Here is a 21,710-nt window from a genome sequence, read left to right as displayed (position 1 = left end):
ACTAGTTTGTAATTAATTGCAGCTTTTTAGAAAGGAATGCATTGGCAAATGGAGAATATGCACTGTCAGATCCTGATTTCTGATTATGTTATGAATCTGTTTGAAATGTAGCTTTCTTTTGTGTTTATGTTAACGCTGGGTACAGGTTAGGCACTTTTTCAGACCCTTACCACTATAATTTGTGTTTTAAGAGTTTCTCTGCACAACTTCAAAAACTTAAAAATAACACATTATTGGTTAGATGGAGCCTGTACATTTCCAAACAATGTTAAGAGTCATTTGGTTGCCAGGCCATATAATCTTGGCGCCTGTCTCATTGTATTGTCATTGAGGTGATTAGATGGGCTTGTGCAACTGTAAGCTGACATTGAAATGACTATACATCACAAAAACATCATGGTTTCCATGCTTTGTTAATGGCAAAATGGCTAATGTTAATTACTCAGGCATTTAATGGACCCAGAAATAACACATACATGATCCTCTTGATTTGGAAACCTTTTGTAAAAGGACATAAAAGCAGTCAAGCAACTCTGGAGCTGTGCCTCTGTACTTCTAACTCCTTGTAATAATGGTCAAAGTAAGTGCAAAAGACACAGATGCTTTTAAACAAAGGGAACCCAGTAGGACAGAGCACTAATATTTAATGCTACCTCTCATAAACACAGAAAGGAAAAATCTGTTGGAATGAAGAAGCCAAATGTCATAAATATGCCTCCCCATGTCAAAGACTGGACTTAGTTCTCATACAGCAAAACAGGCAAAGGCAAAACAGAACATCACTTGGCTACTTATGGTGGAAACAATCCACTCCAGAGTAAGTCAAGCCACTGACAAGAGCATTGCTTTGGAAGTGATGGATATTCAGGATGTAAGCCCGAAGTGCATCAAGAGCATGAGCTCAGAATGTGTTTGGGGAGATGTCCAACCATGCAAATCTCTACCAGATGTCATGAGACCCAGGACTACAGAATTCACCAGGATCCTTGGACCACCTTTGGAGCATCTCATCCACTTTATCTCTCCAAATCCTACTCCATCTGAACTTGCAAAAAACAACCCATAAATTGAAAGTTAAAGAAAAAGTCAGTAACTTGGAAGCAAGCACTAAAAAAATGGATTTGTTATAAATGAGTTTTCAATTCCTTTATCTGAGATCAGGAGACTGAGGTCTAGAAAACTGAAAATGGTGAAGTAAGTTGCTCAAATTATGTATTTACTTGGTTGGTTGGGGTCAACAGCAGAACATTTTACAAAATGCCTTTAATGAGTTTTAACTAACTCTCAAAAAAATTTTGCCAAGTAACTAGGAAAGGTATTATCTTCAAAATATTACAGGTAAAAGAATTGAAATTCAAAATATTACAGGTAAAAGGACTGAAATTCCAAGAGGTAAAATGATTTGCCCAAGACCATGTAACTAGGAAGTCATGATTCCTTAGAATCAGCTCTTTTTGACTCTGTGAACTTTCCATCATTCCAAATTGTCTCCAGATTTAAGTTCCTTTTTCTTCCCATGTAGAAACCAAACATAATAGAAAGCCCAAATTAAAAAAAAATGAAGAAAGAGGAATGAAATAAAAAGGAAAGAGTAGAATTAGCTTTATGTCTAATTCCTCAGATGATAGTTTTCTCAATTAGAGTTGATATATTGAATCCCACCTGAATAGACCAGTGGAGGAGAAAAGCCTAGGATTTTGGCAACAATACTTCATAGAGGGGCTACTGTTTATACTCTTGGAACTTATTTTTCTTCTCTTCCATTTCCTCAAAATTTCCCCTCAAAATTAATGGAGGCTCAAATAAAGTAAAAAATGAATTGTTGCTTTTAAAAAATGACGTAGATCCCTAAGAAATGTATCATGTCAGAATGCAATTTTAATGGCCTAAGTTATATAAATGACACATAATAAAACATTATAATTACCTGTTATTTACATATGTGGTCTAAGAATTACTTTAATTGGGAGCAGGATTAACAATTTTAATCACTTTATGAAATATTCATGAGCATTCATAAATCCCACAAGGTGTTTCTCTAAAGAATTAATGATATTTATTGTCTTTCCACAGAATTTAAGGGCAGAAAAGCCTGATTAGGTAGGTCAGTATAAGTTTTCTGAAGTTACTGTCATTCTCCCTAAAGAAATGCCTACTACACATTGCTTTTAACTGTCAGCTCTGTCTATTGTTACACATGTGATTTTTTTTCCTGCTTTTAATAATGAACCAGATTCTCCCATCATAGTCTATTGGACATGACAACAACAGTAAGAAGAATATCTTTACAGATGGGCAGCACTTATACTTTCAAAACATTGACTCTGAAATCAAGGGCAGGAAATGCACTGGTTGCTTTTCACAGCCACTGTGCAGGCCACTCTGTGCTCCAGGTGGGGGGAACATGTAGAATCTTAGAGCAAGATGTGAAACTACTTCTCGCTGTAATGGAAGAATCAAGGTGAAATAGTTGGAGTTAGAAACTCACATGATGAGCGTGCCCCACATGTATGCAGTTGTGCTATCTTCTTAAGTCTTAATTGTTTGTGTGTTTCACCCACAGCCCCTACAACTTCTCTGGAATCCAGGAGATACTGATTGCAATGAGGACTAAAGTAAAATAAATGAGATAATTAAATTTTAACATGTTGTCAAGGAGGTATTACTGACAAAATGGGGAGAGGTAATAGATAGAAAGGGAATCTTTTTTTTTTTTTTTTTGCCAGTGTTCTCTCCTTTTTTAATATGGGAAAAGAAAATCCTTTGAGGATCATTTGAAGCTTGGACCAAAATTCCATAGCTGTATTATTAGGATCACTCTGTAGTCTTCAGGATTCAGATACAAGGGAAGCTTCAATTCAACCTTTTAGAGAAGACATTCCAGCTCTCATGATCTCATCAACCAGGAGAATGTTGGTGGCAATCACAGTGAAGGAGTGAAGAAGCTGTTTCTTTACACAATAGTTATCCCATATGCCTGCTACCATTGGTTCACCAGTGTTCAAGTCCACACCCATAATCTGACCAGATTCTGAATGTTCTGCTTGAACTTTAACTAGTGTTTCCTGAAGGTCAAAACCAGAGTTCTGAGCAAGAACCTTGGGAATAATGAGCAATGCATCAGCAAATGCTTGAACTCCAAGCTGGGCCCTGCCTTTTACACTGGGCTTGTATTTAACCAGGGCTTCTGCCATTGCCACTTCCACTGCACCAGCACCTGGGACTACACAGCCATCATCAATAACATTTTTAACAGCCCTCAAGCCACCTCTTACTGCATCTTTGATTTGAGTAAGCGTGTGCTTATTTGGTCCTTTGATCAGTAATGTGACAGTGAGGATTGTTACATTTCTCAATAAAGGTGAACTTCTCTTCTCCCAATGTATATTCATAGACAAGTCCTGCATGCCCCGTTTGGGATTTAGGTCATCAAGAGAATTTAGGGGTATCCCATCACAAGCAAGGAAAAGGGATCAATTCCCTTTTGATTAATAACAACAAATCCTTTATCTGAATCACCACAGACTTTCTTTTTTAGGTCGATTATTTTTTTAACTCTGTCTTCGATGAATTTCCTTTCAGCTTTAACTAATTTAACTAATTTCTCTCTCTCCTCTGCACTCTTGTAAAAAAAAGCCAGAATTCACTTCTGTTTTTTCATATTCTAATGACATGTTGCACGTGAGGATGTATGCATCTTCTACTCTCTTCTTCATATCAGGATGCCGTGCCCCGTGGTTCAAAACAAGACCTTTGATTAAGCTTGTATCTGTTTCAGATTTATGTTTCATCTCCTTGATCTCAACCATGAAGAGATCAATAGGTTCATCTTGTTTTTTAATGGCCAAAATGGAGTCCACTACAGCCTCTGTTAAGACGTCAGCGAGTTCAGCATGAACTTTAGTACGTAGGGATGTTCTGGCCACGTCTATAAGTGTTTCCCTGTCCATCTCTTTGCTTACTTTGACTTGTTCTAAAAACTGAAGGGCCTTTTCCTTTGCAGCTTCAAATCCTTCTGTAATTATTCTGGGATGAAGACCTTCAGAAATGTAGAGATCCGCCTGCTTCAGCAGCTCTCCATTGATGAGGACATTGGAAGTAGTACCATCACCAGTTATGTCATCCTGGGCTGTTGCTACTTTGGCTATTAAGGAGGCTGTTGGGTGTTGAATTTGCATTTCATGAAGCAGCACATTTCCATCTTTAGTGAGTTTGATGTCTCCAGCACCAGAAACAAGCATCTTCATGGTGCCCTTAGGCCCCAAGTTGGTCCTCAGCACGTCCTGCAGCCCCCAGGCTGTGCTAATGTTGACCGCCAACGCCGCGTGCGCTCGGGCCACCTCGGCCTTGGGGTTCAGGGTCTTCACGGCCGCCATAGCTGACTCAACAGAGGAAGATAAGGGGGACACAGCGTGGTGAAAAGCCCCGATCCGGTTCAGCGTGGCTGGGAGGCGCTATCCCAGAAAGGGAATCTTAAGGATGGAGTAAAAGAAATGGTAAATATGGTCTAATGTATCCAATTAGGTACACAGGGTGCTCAACAAATATCAACTTTTATTATTCTTTTCAGCATATTTACAGACCTACTCAATGAAAGGTATTTGGTTCTGCTTTTGAAAACTTTGGCAGTTCTATTTTTGGAGGTACTGTTGCTTTGGATAATCTAGACCACTCTTGCTAGGCTAATAGGAATTGGTTACTTAGAATCCTGTTACTCCTGAGTGAGCTGGGAGATTGGATTCCCAAGTATATAAAGTAGAGGACAACAACTTGGACTAGTAAGGGCAGATACTTAATGAAACACTAGAGTTGTTGTTGTTCAGTTGCTCAGTCATGTGCGACTCTGAGACCCCATGGCTGCAGCACACCAGGCTTCCCTGTCCTTCACCATCTCCCAGAGCTAGCTCAAATTCATGTCCATTGAGTGGGTGATGCCATCTAACCATCTTGGCCTCTGTTATCCTCTTCTCCTCCTGCCCCTGATCTTTCCCAGCATCAGGGTCTTTTCCAATGAGTCAGTTCTTTGCATCAGGTGGCCAAAGTATTGGAGTTGCAGCTTCAGCATCAGTCCTTCCAATGAATATTCAGGACTGATTTCCTTTAGGATTGACTGGTTTGATCTCTTTGCTGTGCAGGGGACTCTTAAGAATCTTCTCCAACACCACAGTTCGAAGGTGTCAATTCTTTGGCGCTCAGTGTTCTTTATGGTCCAACTCTCACATCCATACATGACTACTGGAAAAACCAAAGCTTTGACTAAATGGACTTTTGTTGGCAATGTAATGTCTCTGCTTTTTAATAGGCTGTCTAGGTTTGTCATAGCTTTTCTTCCAAGGAGCAAGCGTCTTTTAATTTCATGGCTGCAGTCACCATCTGCGGTGATTTTGGGTTCCAAGAAAATAATTGTCACTCTTTCTATTGTTTCTCCATCTATTTGCCTTGAAGTGATGGGACCAGATGCCATGATCTTAGTTTTTTGAATGTTGAGTTTTAAGCCAGCTTTCCCACTCTCCTCTTTCACCTTCATCAAGAGGTCAAGTAGGAACCACTAAGAGGAGATATTTAAACACCTGAGTGGACAGGGCTATTATTGGCTATTGCTGCTGCTAAGTCACTTCAGTCATGTCTGACTCTGTGTGACCCCACAGACAGCAGCCCACTATGTTCTGCTGTCCCTGGGATTCTCCAGGCAAGAACACTGGAGTGGGTTGCCATTTCCTTCTCCAATGCATGAAAGTGAAAAGTGAAAGTGAAGTAGCTCAGTCGTGTCCGACTCTTTGCCACCCCATGAACTGCAGCCTCCCAGGTTTCTCCGCCCATGAGATTTTTCCAGGCGAGAGTACTGGAGTGGGTTGCCATTGCCTTCTCTGATTATTGGCTATTAGTGGTAAAGAATCCACCTGCTAATGCAGGACTGCAGGTTTTATCCCTGTGTCAGTAAGATCTCCTGGAGGAGGAAATGGCAACCCACTCCAGTATTCTTGTCTGGAAAATTCAATGGACAGAAGAGGCTGGCATGCTGCAGTCAATGGGGTTGCAAAGAGCTGGATGTGACTGAGCAAATGAACATGCATGTTCTATTACCTTTATGGTGGACAGAGACACTTTCTCTTGCTGCAGAGTTGGGGAATATGTAAACAGATACATTCTTGGAGAAACTTGTATGATTTATCCCAATTTCTTGCTGTCATGACCTTCAAAGTGCAAGTAAAAGATATATAAATCTATAAATCCTTGTATATATATATATGTATAAAATATTACTGATTTTGAATTTTTAAAACCATGTTAGATGACTTTATCAGAGACTTAAAAATTAAAATTAGTGTATGCTTTCTGAAGAATATACAGGACATTTGGAAACTAGCAAAATATGAAAAAGTGATATGAAAAATTATCCAGAATTTCTCCCATTGAGAAAAAGGTCACTATTAATTTTATTGTGTTTTTCTGTTATGCTTTTTATGTTCTAAAATATGTTAAATTTTATAAAAAAGTTAAAGTAATATCTAGACTATTGACTGAAATCCAACCCAGTTAGGTTTAGAATGGAAAGGATGGTTCTCTTTTCATATTGCAAATTAAAAAAGCAAAACAAAAACTTGAACTGGTTCCATTGTTTGGTTATTTGGATAGTTATCATTATAAATGTTAAGTAATATATTTTGTCAATTTCTTTCTATCTTTATCAACTTTAAAAATGCCTGATGACTCATCAGTATATTTTACCTCTGTGCTTACTTTCTGGTAATTTGTGCTGTAATATTATATTTATAGCTTTATTTTGTGATTTACTAACTTCAGGCTTTGTCTAAGGAGACAAAATTTTGTAGATTTTTTGGCTATATTATTACTTTTACCTTTGTAAGGTTTATTACATTTATATTTTACTGTATGACATGAAAGTGAAAGTGTTAGTTGCTCAATTGTGTGCGACTCTGTGACCCCACAGGCTTTATCCTCTGTTCATGGAATTCTCCAGGCAAGAATACTGGAATGAGTTGCTATTCCTTTCTCAGGGGATCTTCCTCACCCAGGAATCACGCCTGGGTCTCCCGCATTGCAGGAAGATTCTTTACCATCTGAGCTACCAGGGAAGCCCTTTCTATTTTACAATTAACTGTTACTATGACTTCATGGTTTGTTTATAAGTTGAGACTAAGACTTTAACATTAATAAAACAGCCTTTATAATGATATCATTATGTGAATATTACTCATTGTAAAATCAAATGATATAAATGGATGCATAGAAGAAGAAATTCAGTGAGTGTTAAAGTCATCAAACTCCTGTGAAGGAAAATGTTCTTAGCATAATTCAAGAATGGGCAGCAGAATCTCTTATAACACTTTTCAATTTTCTTCCCTTCCTCTCATTCATACTCATTTGCTTCTGTTTCTTTTTATCTTGGGTCATCAGTTTGTATTCCTTTTCATTGTCCTGGGATATGCTTCTCAGTATATAGTTTTTATGGGAGTGGCTTGGGTAGTAAGTTTTCCTAGTCGTTGCCAGAGTTACAGTGTTTTTTTTTTTTTTTTTTTTTTTAATTTTTTGTTTTGCCTTTATACTTGAGAATAAAATTATGGGTTCATTTCTTCTCAGACTGTTAGAAGAATTGCTCCATTGTTTTACAGCATTCAAAGAGAATTTGAACTATCATACTTTCATGCTAATTTTTTTTTTTAAGTCTCTTTGGTGCATAGAATTTTCTCTCTTTCTAAAAAGCTGCTTCCTTTACCCCTTTGCTCTTCTCTGCCTCTCACTTTCCTGCTAGGTAGATGTCAGAAAGTCACATTTCTTAATATACTCTTTTTTGTTTTCCTCTTAGTCTAGAAAATTCTCTCAACTCTGTATTCCTGATCACCAGTTTGGTTATTGCATCATTTTTTTTTCTTTTTCTCCTTTAGTTTATAGAGCAAAGTTTTGTCATCCATATTTCTGATCTCTTTTTACTGTCGAGAAAAATTTTATTGCTCTTCTTGGGCTTCCCAGGTGGTGCTAGTGGTCATGAACCCATCTGCCAATGCAGGAGACACAAGGGACACGAGTTCAATCCCTGGGTCAGGAAGATCCCTCGGAGGAGGAAATGGCAACTTATCCCCGTATTCTTGCCTGAAGAATTCCATGAACAGAGGAGCCTGGCAGGCTACAGTCCATAGGGTTGCAAAGAGTTGGACATGACTGAAGTGACTTAGTATGCAGCACATGCATTGTGGCCTATCTTGGTTTTATGGATATATTCACTTATTTAGTGTCTTTGAAGAAAGTAGTTAGAATTTTTAAAAAAATTTTTCCCAGTTTGTACAAAGGTCACATTTTTTGTTGTTTATTTTCATACTTCCCTTGCATGTCATTGTCTTTCCTCAAATGGCTCCTGGTCCTGGATTGTCAATTCATATTTATGAGTGATGACCAATTTAATTGATTGTAAATGAATTCCATTTACTCTGTAGCTGTAAAGTGTAAGCATACCTTGATATTATGATTTTGCTGTGTTTTCTTTAGTGAAATCCAGGAGGATTCAAAGAGAAGGCAGGAACAAGATTTGCAGTAGACACAGATTCCTATAACTGGAGCAGACATGTTCTGGAGCCACAGCCAGAACACTGCATCGTACAAATGAGGAATAGGCAGACGGGTAAGAGACTGGTCAAAAATAATTCTGATTTTTCTTTCTCATCCACAGTTATATTTATAAAGGAGCATTTTAAGTTTCTTCGAAACCACATTGATTTGCCTTGCATATGAATTTGTCTTTATGGAAGGTAGTACTGAGGTGGTAAAATACTCGGGTTGATGTGACTTTTCACTGGCCACTGACATTTCTCACATCGTTTCATTCATTTTCTCAGAATCTGCAGTCTTGGCTTTTATTCTAATGGTAATCTCTGCCATGTTCTCCACTGTTTTCGTAAGAATACATTTTCAAAATAAAATTTAAGAGACATCAGTGTCTAAGGAAGAACACAGACATAGACAGAGCCTGAGCAATGACCATTGATTTCCCAACTTCTAAAACATAAAAATAAATTGCATGTGGCAAGAGGCCAAGTTTTTTTTTTTTTCAAACTTATGTGGCATACTATTGTGGGTTTCCAGTCTCACTCTTAGAAATAGCAGTTAGGCATTTTACTTACAAATTATGTGAATATTTCTCTTATCATTGAACAGCGCCCCCCCCCCCCAAAAAAAAAAAAAAAGAGTCTCAGAGGCTTTGCATGAGGAACAGAGACTATAGATTTGAGTCCTGGCTTAGTCATGCATCAATTGCTTTATTTCTCATACATTTTTAGCTATTATGAAATTCAGTTTCCTTACTTGTGAAATGATTATCTAACAGCACTTCTCTTACATGCTGTGCTGTGTGGTTACTTCACTCAGTCTTGTTCGACTCTTTGCGACCCCTTGGGTTATGGCCCCCCAGGCTCCTCTGAGCATGGAATTCTCCAGGCAAGAATACTGGAGCGGGTTGCCATGTCCTCCTCCAGGGGGTCTTCCCAACCCAGGGACTGAACCCAGGTCTCCTGCATTGCAGGCAGATCCTTTTACCATCTGAGCCATCAGGGAAGCCCAAGTATACTGGAGTGGGTAGCCTATCCCGTCTCCAGGGGAACTTCCAGACCTGGGGCTCCTGCACTGCAGGCAGATACTTGACTGTCAGAGCCACCAGGGAAGCCTCGAGTTTATTGTAAGACTAGCATTCAATTCTTCAGTTGAAATACATAACCAACAGAGCTATGGAAACTGAATCACTTAAGAGGATCAGTTCAGTTCAGTCGCTCAGTTGAGTCCAACTCTTTGTGACCTTGTGAACTGCAGCTCGCCAGGCCTCCCTGTCCATCACCAATTCCTGGAGTCCACCCATACCCATGTCCGTCGAGTCGGTGATGCCATCCAACCATATCATCCTCTGTCATCCCCTTCTCCTCTTGCCCTCAATCTTTCCCAGCATCAGGGTCTTTTCAAGTGAATCAGCTCTCTGCATCAGGTGGCCAAAGTATTGGAGTTTCAGCTTCAGCATCAGTCCTTCCAATGAACACCCAGGACTAATCTCCTTTAGGATGGACTGGTTGGATCTCCTTGATGTCCAGGGGACTCTCAAGAATCTTCTCCAATACCACAGATCAAAAGCATCAATTCTTCTGCGCTCAACTTTCTTTATAGTTCAACTCTCACATCCATACATGACCATTGGAAAAATCATAGCATTGACTAGACAGACCTTTGTTGGCAAAGTAATGTCTCTGCTTTTTAATATGCTGTCTAGGTTAAAAGGATACTGCAGCCTATAAAATATATGTACCATTCTGCAAAGTTTGGAAGTTTAATCATTATCTGAAATTGGAGCATGAAGAAAAGTGAAATGCTATGAATATTGTTTTAGATTTTTATTAATTTAACACATTGTTAAATGAGATTTTTCTTTCTATTTTGGTGTCTTGGTTGTAATCTGAAAGGTGAGGAAATCAGTGATAAATGTTTCACATTCTAAGGAAAGGTGTGAGGCTCAACTGTCCAGGACTAACTTTCCTAGTCTATAGAACAGAATTCTACAGACTTCTGAGAGACTGAGGATATGTTTATCAACATAGCTCTATGATTGAGATATAATTCACATAAACACAATTCATCACAGTAAAGTGTACAATGCAGTGGCTTTTAATATAGTCAAATAGTTGAGAAACCATTACAAGAATCAATATTCAAACATTTTTCTTATCCACAAAAGAAACTCCTCACCCCTTAGCCATTACCTACTCCCTACTGCTCAATCCTAGGCAACCACTAATCTACTTTCTGCCACTATAGATTTGCCTATTTTGGATGCATCATACAAATGGAATCATACAATTTGTAATTTCTGACTACCTTCTTTCACTTAGCATAATGTTTTCAAGTTTCATCCACATCGTAGCATGTATCAGTACCTCTTTTTGTTGTCTAATAATATTCCAGTGTATAGATATACTGTATTTTATTGTCTATTCATTAACTGATGGACTTTTGTGTTGGTTTTACTTTTGGCTATTACGAATAGCGCTGCTATAAATATTTGAATACAAATTTTTGCATGTACATATATTTTTATTTTCCCTTGGTCGTATATCTCAAAGCAGAATTGCTAATTAGTATGGTATTAATAACTCTATATTTAGCCTTTTTAGACTGTTTTCCGAAATGGCTGAACCGTTTTACACTCCCACTAACAGTATATGAGAATTCCAGTTCTTCCATATTCTTGCCAACACTTGTTATTAGCTGCTCTGTTGAAGATAAACATCCTAGTAAGTATGAAGTCATATCTCGTTTTTCAGTTTTGATATATATTTCCAAGATAACTAGTGATGTTGAATATTTTTTCATGTGCTTATGAGTCATTTATATATCTTCTTTGAAAAACTGTCTATTGAGATTTGTTGCCTGTTTTTTAATCAGTTGTCATTTTGTAGTTAAAAACAAGTTTGTGTTATTCCCAGTTTCCCCTAGCCATGTGAAACAGCTTCAAAAGAATGACACACAGACCTTGGAGGTGTTTGTTGTATCATTCCCCAGCTTCTGAAACTTCCAGGTCCAGAACCGACATTGAGTTGGAAACGATCTTGGAGAGAGATCTGTGTTAGGACTGGCTTTTACTTGGAGAGTTTGAGGGGCACGGAGATTGAGTTTTCCTCAGGGTCACTGTTGATGGCTGGAGCCATTGAGAAAGTCCTCTGCACGTGAGTGTTGCTTTAGTGTGTTATGGTCTGAATGTTTGTATTCCCCATCCTCCAAGATTCATATGTTGAAATCCTATTATAATCCCTGATGTAGAGTATTGGGAGTGCCTTTGGGAACTGATTGGTCCTGAGGATAGAGTCATCATGAATAAGATTAGTGCCTTATAAGAGAGGTCAGGAGAGTTCCCTTGCTGCTTGCATTGTGAAAGGTTAAAACGAGAAGTCTGCAACCCAGAAGAGGGCCCTCACCCAACCATGCTGGTACCTGGTCTTGGACTTCTTAGCTTCCAGGACTGTGAAAAATAATGTTCTGTCATTTATAAGCCATGCATTCTAAGATACTTTGTTTCAGCAGCCTGAATGACTAAGACATAGGGGCAGGAGTCATAGGATATAGAATCAAATTAAAAGCTGAGGCAGAATCAGAAGCAGTTAGCCCAAGCATGTATTGCCTATACAGTGATGCGGCAGTACTTACGTCCCTGTCTGGGGATATCCAGAGTCCTAAAAGCAGTCCATGAAATGGTGTGTAGAGAAAGGACCACATTATATAAGCACTGATCAAGAAAATCTTTGTTCTTTCCACTTATTCCCCTCCTCAGACTGCTTCCTACCCTCATTTTCCCACTTCTTGTATTCAAGTTGCAAGTCTCGCATGGGCTAGGGAGAGGAGAAAGCTTTGAAACGATTCAAGTTTTGAGTTAAATTGGATTGGATATTTTCACACCTGAAAATAATACTGTTCGGATACCTAAAAGTGACCACAAAAGCCACAAGGGGACTGCCCGAGATATTTTCCAAGAAAGCAGAAAGATCTTACAGAGAATTTCTTACAATAGTAGTAGAAAAGGAGAAAACTAATTTTTGATTATAGCCCATCGTATCTAGCCTGTTTAATATAAACACACATGCACACATATACTTGTATCTACATATTTTCTCAGTGATGCATTCTTCCTGGGTTGATGAAATAGGTCTAAGCCCTTTGGTCTACACATCATAGTAAGTAGTGAAATGAATACAGTTGTATGGAATTTCCAATCATAGGACGTAGAGCAGTGGTGGAGTCAGGGAATAGAAGCCAGGTTTCTGACTGGCAGCTTATAACTGGATTGTGCAACATATGATTTGGAACTCTTTCTAGGGCTGTCAATATCATCAATGGCTCTAATAATTGATTGGTTCATCTGTGTGTGTGCTCATTCGCTATGTTGTCTCCAACTCTGTGTGTCCCCACAGACTGTAGCCTGCCAGGTTCCTCTGTTCGTGGGACTTTCCAAGCAAGAATACTGGAGTGGATTGCCATGCCCTTCTCCAGGGGATCTTTCTGGCCCAGGGATCAGACCTATGCCTCCTACATCTCCTGCATTGGAAGATGGGTCTTTACCAATGAGTCGCCTGGGACACCCTTGTTTGGTTTATATTATGGGATTAAAGATCTTCATTCTCCTGGGAGATCTCAGATCTTTTAGTAACAGTTAATTTGATAAGTGAAAACATTTAGTAAACAAAATGCTTCCTTGAAATAATAAGATATGCAGAAATTATTTTCAAATTCATGTTTTAAAATAAACAACATATTAATTGCAGGAAACCAATTGTTTGGGTAGCAGACTCTTAGATGACAGACTGGAGTGACAATAGGGGTCAGTCCCAGAGAGCTTGAGCTCTGGGTTTTGGTCATGTCAGGCCCAAGATCAAGAGAAAGTAAATGTACTGAAAAGCTTGGCATAACATCTTAGAGAGGCAGAGCACGGAGGCCCTTCACACAAACAGAACAAATCCTTTTCAGTGCTTTTAGACCTTAACAAACATGGGGTGATGTGTAAAACTTCACCCCCACCCCGCCACGGAGCCAGCTCCCACCCTGCAAGCCCCTGAATCCTTTTCAGCATTTCTTAAATCTGCCCCATTGAACAATCTGCATTCATTTTAACAAATACAATCTCATTGAATTAGGTTCTGAAGAGACTTTACAGCAAGCAAAAAGAGGACTGATCCTGTAGTTTCTTTAATTTAAACAAGGGACAGAGCCCAGCAAATGAGAAATTTTGGGCTAAGTTCACTGAAATGGGTGGGGAGGGACAGAGAAGGGGTGAAAACGGGATGGACTTGTACTGGGTAAGGAATCTATTTCTAGAGTGTTCTAGGAATAGAAAACCAATGTTAAAGTTGGTCCTTTAATTGTGTGACTGTTCAGTGTTACTGGGTACATTTTCTTTTCCCTATCATAATATAATGCATTTAATTGAAATTTCCTTGAATGTAAGGTAGGACTTAGAGTCAAAATCATCAAAATTATAAAGTGGGAGAGGGAAAACAAGCCAGTAGCTATTTGCAGATGTAATAAAGATTTGGCTAATCTGCATGTCTATAGTTTGTGTTAGCTTGCTGACCATCGCAGTCTGATAAAACTTGCTGTATCACCCAGGTACACATGATTCATTGCCTAGTATCATTATGATTATCTTTGCTCCTCTCATTACTCACCCATTCCTTCGGTTGTATCAGGAGTAAAAATAATAAGCCGTATGCCTCCCTGCTGTTTAACATAAACAGCAAATAATTCCCAATTCCAAGTCCAGTGTCAATTATACAAAGCAAAGCAGGATCACGTAGACAAATTTCTTCTTCCTCCACTGGGCATCTGACCTCTCTCCCCTGAAACTGTTGACCCATCAAGTGTTAAATATAGGAATCATTCTTGGTTTTCAGGAGCTCCAGATCCCTAATAACTTAACAAGCAAAACATAGACTCAGCCTTGAAATGTGTCAGCACACAAATTAGCTAGACAAATAAAAAATCTTGAAAATAGCACTTATCATCAGTCTCCCATTCAGAAATAATGAAGGAAGATGGTTTATACAGATTTAATAATAAGACATGACATAAATTAAATATAACATGTTACAACCTTTCTTCTGGTAAACAATAGCATTTTGTTCATCATTCAGAGTCTCTTTGTTTACAATGAATGTGGTGATGAATTGAACTTATGACATCAATTAAATCACAAGTTTATATTATTTTCAAACAGATAAAATACAGATATTCTAAGGCAGGTAGCAAGACAGATGAGTTACTGTCTATCGTTGTTCCCTAAATGAGTTATACATATTCAAAAAAGGAACGTTAAAGATGTTGTACAAAGCCAGCATCATATATTACTTTTTCTCTGAACAAAGATAACATTTGTAGAATCCTATTAGCAATAAATCTTTTGGATTTTTTTCCCTTAAAACCTTATGATCCCAAAGGGAAGAAGTGATAATCAGTAAATAGAACTCTGATATTTGTCAGGAATTTGCCTGAATTAGAGTTGAATTGACTTGACAGAGAGATCAAGAAAAAAAATTATCTTTGAATATATTTGAATTTTTCTTCAAAGATATCACTAAAATAGAAACAAAAATACTTGTCATATTTGAAAAACACAGGATATATAATATGTAATCATCAATAATAACAAGTAAATATCCTGGGGCAAAATGGTATTCACAAAGCATAGAATAGTTTCAAAGAATATTGAACTATAATATTTTTCTAGAAAGTACAAATAGTTTAGTATTATGTATTCTCCTTTCAGTGCTTTCAACATCAGAAATTAGATAAGTATTATATTATAGATTCTCTCTTTTTCTTACTCGACCAATGGTTGTACCAGGAAAGAAAAAGCAAAACAAAACAAGCTGAGAGAGAATTAAAAACATTCTGGAATATTGTACATGGTATATTCAGTAACACATGGTCATCACTGACTATTTGGAGCATTGCAGGGTCTGGCACTGAATGTGATTTTGTTATAAGGTCCCTATGGGTTAAATACCCATTTCCTAGTGCTGTAGAGTTAGGATCTTTCTATCACTGTATTTCTCTGGAAGGAAGAGGTTCCCCAAAATGGGGACTACCCCGTGAAATAGGACTTTTATTGAGAGTTGCCTCATTAGGATCTCTCTGCAGAACTCCACTTGCTTTTCCCTTTAAAAAGTGCATTGTCCATGAACTTGAATTGGAGGATGCCCTACATTCGCATCATAGGCTCCCCTGGAAGTTATCAGGAGATGGTGGGATGCAGAAGCAAGATTACTGGTGGTTGCAACATCAAAGAACAATTCTGTCTCTCAAACCAGCATCTAGATGGTACCAGAAAAGACAACTTCTTGTGAATTTACTTAAAATTGAGATGAACATTTTATAGACCATGATGGAAAAGGAAGGGCTTAGTTGGGACTTTATCTAGATAATATAAAATTAAAAATAATGAAGATATTTTAAGAACAAAATTTAGGTTATATAGAAACTATTCTGTAATCCTTCGAACAAATGAAGAAGTAACCAAATCTTAGACTTTTGAGTAATCTTTTCTTATGAAAGGAATCAATTTTACAAAAATATTCTATGGCTTTATTAATTTTCAAATGTGTTTTCCTAAATCATTTGGTTTTCAAGTTGTTTATTTTTTAATCACCTCTACTTTATTTTCCTTTTTTTCATTTGTTTGATCTTGATAGATCCACATCTTTGCCTGTGATGTGAGCTGTCTCCAATATCACTTTAATAAACTTTATGAAATCCTGCATTTTGTAAAGATTTTCAGTTTAACTTTAAAAATCTTATTCATTTGCATAGGAAGTTGTAGATATCATTTTTGCAGCAGGATTATACCTGATCAATACAAGATGTTGATTCTATTGATTTAAACAGGTGATATGTTAAATGCAATGGGAGTGTAACTCACAACTAATCTTAAAAGTGGTCAGTTCACTGCTAATAATTTTCATGTTATGACAACTTTTGATTTCCTTGGACAATGTTTTAACTTTTGAGACCCACAGAATAAACAGTCAGAAGAGGAATCAGATACCTGGGGCTATTTGACAATTTATTGAAGATTCAGAGAAAACTATGTAGGTGTTAATAATAGGTAGGCAGATAATACTTTTTAAAAATGTGAACTATGTTATAAACAGCAAGTATGGATTTGTGTGTTAGAATTCTTTTACTGCCCTCTGTAAGTAAGAAGGAGGGGCAATTTGACTTCTGTTTGCTTATTTTACTCTTAAATCCCTTAGATCTCATTATTGCAGATTTGTTGCATCTATCACACAAGCATATACAGTGCTTGGGGCTTCCCGGTGACTCGGATGGTAAAGAATCTGCCTGCAATGCAGAAGACCCGGGTTCAGTTCCTGGGTTGGGAAGACACCGTGGAGAAGGGAATGGCTACCCATCCCAGTATTCTTGCCTGGAGAATTCCTTGGACAGAGGAGTCTGGTGGGCTATAGTCTATGGGGTAGCAAAGAATCAGACACAACTGAGCGACTAACTTTGACTTTTTACAATGCTTACTGCCTGTCAGACACTGTGTCAGGCTTTGGAGATACAAGGATGGACTGTGTGTCTCTACACAATGAGCTCAGGATCTAATAAGAGAACTACCTGAAGAAACAAGTATAGCACAGTATAATTTTAAAAAGCTATCCAATTATGATACATTTATAATATCAGGCACTGCGCCAGATGCTTTACCATTGTTTCATTTGGATCCTAACAACCTCGTTGGTGGCTGACTCTAGATCTTTCTCAGGCCAGCACCACTGTATTCCACTGCTTCCTCACATAAGTGCAAGACAAAGTTTTGTGCCTAGGTACTTTGAGAACATCAGGGAGGCCTCTAAACTAGACTGGGGTGCCAGAGGAAGGCCCTCTGGGGGTTTTGTGTGAGCTAAAATGCTAGAGGACAAGCTCACAGACCTTGGCAAGGAAGAGCCAAATGGAGATGAGGTTGGAGGGATGGAGAAATTACCCTTTGTTTTCTTCAGTATTCTAAGCATAGTTATAATATAGACCATTTTACAGTACATTACCTGGAATATAACAACATAATTTCATTTACAATCATGCTTAGTGTTCCCAATACCAGAAAATTTCAAATAAAACCTTGTGTCTAATCATTGTCCCCATTTTTGTGTAAAAGATTTCCAAAGCCGGCTGCCTCAGGCGGTGTACTTGAGAGACTGTTACTCAGCTGATGACTGCTGCTTCTGATTCCTTCTACTATGTATATTTACCCAGAAATGTCACATGGGATTTTACATTTATATAATGCTTTTTAGGGCAATGAAAACCCAATAAAATCGGCTGGCTTATTTAATGTTCAAAGTGTTTAATAAGCTTTTTTTTTTTTGAATGAACCATTTAAATGAGTTTTTTTTTTCATTAATTAACTCACTAGTGCACCAAATACGTATCAGATAAATGAGTTGATAGGGCCCCCAGTTCAGTTGAAGATGCAATACGGAAAGCACTAATTAGGCAGGCAAGAGCTCCAGATAATTAAATAGTGATTAATAGATTTTTGTGCTACCAAAATTAAAAGTAACTAATTGGTTGAAAAAATATTTAAAATTGTGTGCTTGGAACTTACATGTTGAATGTGATTCTGAGAGATACTAAGACTCTGTTGGTTTTGTTAAGAGTGAAAGTTTTATTTTTTTCTTTTACTCGATTTTCTCCCCCTTCTGACATCTTGTGTCAAAGTGTTCCCATGTTAATAGTAGAATATAATGGAAGTTTATGCAATTAAATACAGCAAGAGAGTTTATAGACCATTTATCATTGGACATGGGTCATATACTGTGAATTTCAGAAAATAAAAGGGAATTCCATTTGTAGTTCACTCTTGCCTGAAGCTCACCTAATGAAATCTTTCTCACTCATAGAATTAACAGTGTATCCAGCTGAAAAGTATTTAACATTCTCTGTGCATACTAAGCATGCAAAAGTAGAATAAAACCTTGCATACTTACAGGGGATTTTTGTTGCTTTTTCTTCAGCCCAAATCAGGCAGTTCTTGTTCATTTAGCGCATGTGAAAGGAGCTGAACTTTTAAAATTCTGAACTGTCAGTCTCCGTCGTTTTCGTCTGACAGCTGACACTTTGAGAGTAAAGAATACACAAATCATGGGAGTGGAGTGAAATACTGCTAATAAATGCTATTGTTTTTCCTGATGGAAAAGGAACACCTTATACAACTGTTTGCGGATCCAGTGGGTTTGTTATGATGCAAAATGCATGTTTGGCTGTCACCATTTTTGTTTACTACCTACAGAGCATAAAACTGCTGATAAAGAAAAAATGGAAGAAACATAAGGCGAGATTCTTTAAGAATAGAGCCATGCTTTTCTCCTCCCCGCCTACCTTTATCACCCCACCCTCTCATCGTAATATGATAAATAGTGAGTCTTCCTTCATTAAGGCATGAAACTAAATAAATAGCTTATGGTTCTTGAGATAATTACAAGATTTCTGTATTTATGGAAAACTGGAACTCTGAAACATTTGCTTGTCTGCTTCCTAAGTGAGGGAACTTGTGAGTATTCATTTTGCTATTTTGGAATTTCATTTAAGAAGGTCCATGATAGTTTTGGGCTTCCCTAGTGGCTCAGCAGGTAAAGAATCTGCCTGCAGTGCAGAAGACACAGGATATGGGGGTTCAATCCCTGGGTCAGGAAAGGGAGAAGGGAAAAGGCAACCACTCCAGTATTCTTGCCTAGAGAATTCCATGGACAGAGGAGCCTGGCAGACTACAGTCCATGGGGTCTCAAAGAGTTGGATACGACTGAGAAACTAACTAACACTTTGACTTTCATGACAGGTTTAGAGACTGTATAGCTTTGTTTTCCACCACCAAACCTCTGAGGTCAAAGTGTTTGTGGGTAAGTTGGAAGGAACCACCTTCCTGATACAGAAAATCTCAGACCTATTGACCTGAACACACTACACAGAATAATGTATCATATTTTATTGAAACCTTCCTTTGTTAACATTAATTAAGATATATTCAGCAGAAAGATCATTCCTATTTTGTTTTATATGTTTCTACTGTAGAGAAGCTTCCCTGGTAGCTCAGACAGTAAAGAATCTGCCTGCAGTGCAGGAGACCTGGGTTTGATCCCTGGATTGGGAAGATCCCCAGGAGAAGGGAATGACAAACCACTTCAGTATTCTTGCCTAGAGAGTTCCACGGATAGAGGAGCCTGGCAGTCTACAGCCCATGGGGTTACAAAGATTCAGACATGACTGAGTGACTAAGACACACTCACACACACACATTATCAGTTCAGTTCAGTCGCTCAGTGGTGTCCAGCTGTTTGCGACCGCATGGACTGCAGCACACCAGGCTTCCCTGTCCATCACCAACTCCCAGAGCTTACTCAAACTCATGGCCATAGAATCATTGATGCCATCCAACCATCTCATCCTCTGTCATCCCCTTCTCCTCCTGCCTTCAATCTTTCCCAGCATCAGGGTCTTTTCCAGTGAGTCAGTTCTTCCCATCAAGTGGCCAAAGTATTGGAGTTTCAGCTTCAGCATCAGTCCTTCCAATGAATATTCAGGACTGATCTCCTTTAGGATGGACAGGTTGGATCTTCTTGCTGTCCAAGGGACTCTCAAGAGTCTTCTCCACCACCACAGTTCAAAAGCATCAATTCTTCATCACTCAGCTTTCTTAAGTCCAACTCTTGCATCCATACATGACTACCAGAAAAACCATAGCTTTGAGAAGATGGACCCTTGTTGGCAAAGTAGTGTTTCTGCTTTTTAATATACTGTCTAGGTTGGTCATAACTTTTCTTCCAAGGAGCAAGCATCTTTTAATTTCATGGCTGTAATCACCATCTGCAGTGATTTTGGAGCCCCCCAAAATAAAGTTTCCCACTGTCTCCATTGTTTCACCATCTATTTGTCATGAAGTGATGGGACCGGATGCCATGATTTTAGTTTTCTGAATGTTGAGATTTAAGCCAGCTTTTCCACTCTCCTCTTTTACTTTCATGAAGAGGCTCTGTAGTTCTTCTTCACTTTCTGCCATAAGGGTGGTGTCATCTGCATATCTGAGGTTATTGATATTTCCCCCGGCAATCTTGATTCTAGCTTGTGCTTCATCCAGTCTGCATTTTGCATGATGTACTCTGCATATAAGTTAACTAAGCAGGGTGACAATATACAGCCTTGACATACTCCTTTCCTGATTTGGATCCAGTCTGTTGTTCCATGTCCAGTTCTAACTGTTGCTTCTTGACCTGCGTACAGATTTCTCCGGAGGCAGGTCAGGTGATCTGACCATCTTTAAGAATTTTCCATCTTTAAGAATTTTCCAGTTTGTTGTAATCCACCCAGTCAAAGGCTTTGGTGTAATCAATAAAGCAGTAGTAGATGTTTTTCTGGAAATCTTTTGCTTTTTCAATGATCCAACATATGTTGGCAATTTGATTTCTGGCCTTTTCTAAATTCAGCTTGAACATGGTTCACATACTGTTGAAACCTGGCTTGGAGAATTTGGAGCATTACTTTGCTAGTGTGTGAGATGAGTACAATTATGCAGTAGTTTGAGCATTCTTTGGGATTGCCTTTCTTTGGGATTGAAATGAAAACAGACCTTTTCCAGTCCTGTGGCCACTGCTGAGGTTTCCAAATTTTCTGGCATATTGAGTGCAGCACTTTCACAGCATCATATTTTAGGATTTGAAATAGCTCAACTGGAATTCCATCACACACAGTATAGAGAAAGATAAATTAATAGCTTGGGATAGAATGTATTTTGCCTCCCTCATGATGTATTAACTTTCAAAGCACTTTTACATTCTAAATATTTCATAAATATTGCTATTAAACTTAGCAAATAGCTTCAATTATCTTAGTAAACCTCTGAAAGATTTCAGATAGAATAAAACTAGGTCTGATCAAAATAGAGAACTAGAAAAGTTATAGTATGAGATGTGACAGTTAATTTTAAGTGTCAACTTGATGGGGCCATGGGTTGCTCAGATTTTCAATTATTATTCTGGGTGTGTAAGGTTGTTTTTGGATAAGATTAATATTTGAATGTGTAGACTGAATAAAGCAGAATGCTCTCCCTAATGTGGATGGGCCTCATCTAATCAGTCGAAGGCTTGACTTGAGCAAGAAGTCTGATCCTCCCTTAAGAG

At 38.2% G+C, this 21,710-nt stretch overlaps 1 pseudogene; it reads right to left on the bottom strand.

Annotated features, from left to right (window-relative positions):
• Positions 1-2,726: 2,726 nt before the first annotated feature.
• LOC136171750 (T-complex protein 1 subunit zeta pseudogene) lies at positions 2,727-4,454 on the bottom strand (annotated as a pseudogene).
• Between the last annotated feature and the right edge of the window lie 17,256 nt (positions 4,455-21,710).

The sequence above is a fragment of the Muntiacus reevesi genome, chromosome 7 (assembly GCF_963930625.1).
Source record: "Muntiacus reevesi chromosome 7, mMunRee1.1, whole genome shotgun sequence".
Taxonomy (NCBI): Eukaryota; Metazoa; Chordata; class Mammalia; order Artiodactyla; family Cervidae; genus Muntiacus; species Muntiacus reevesi.
This window is presented reverse-complemented; position numbering and strand designations above follow the sequence as displayed.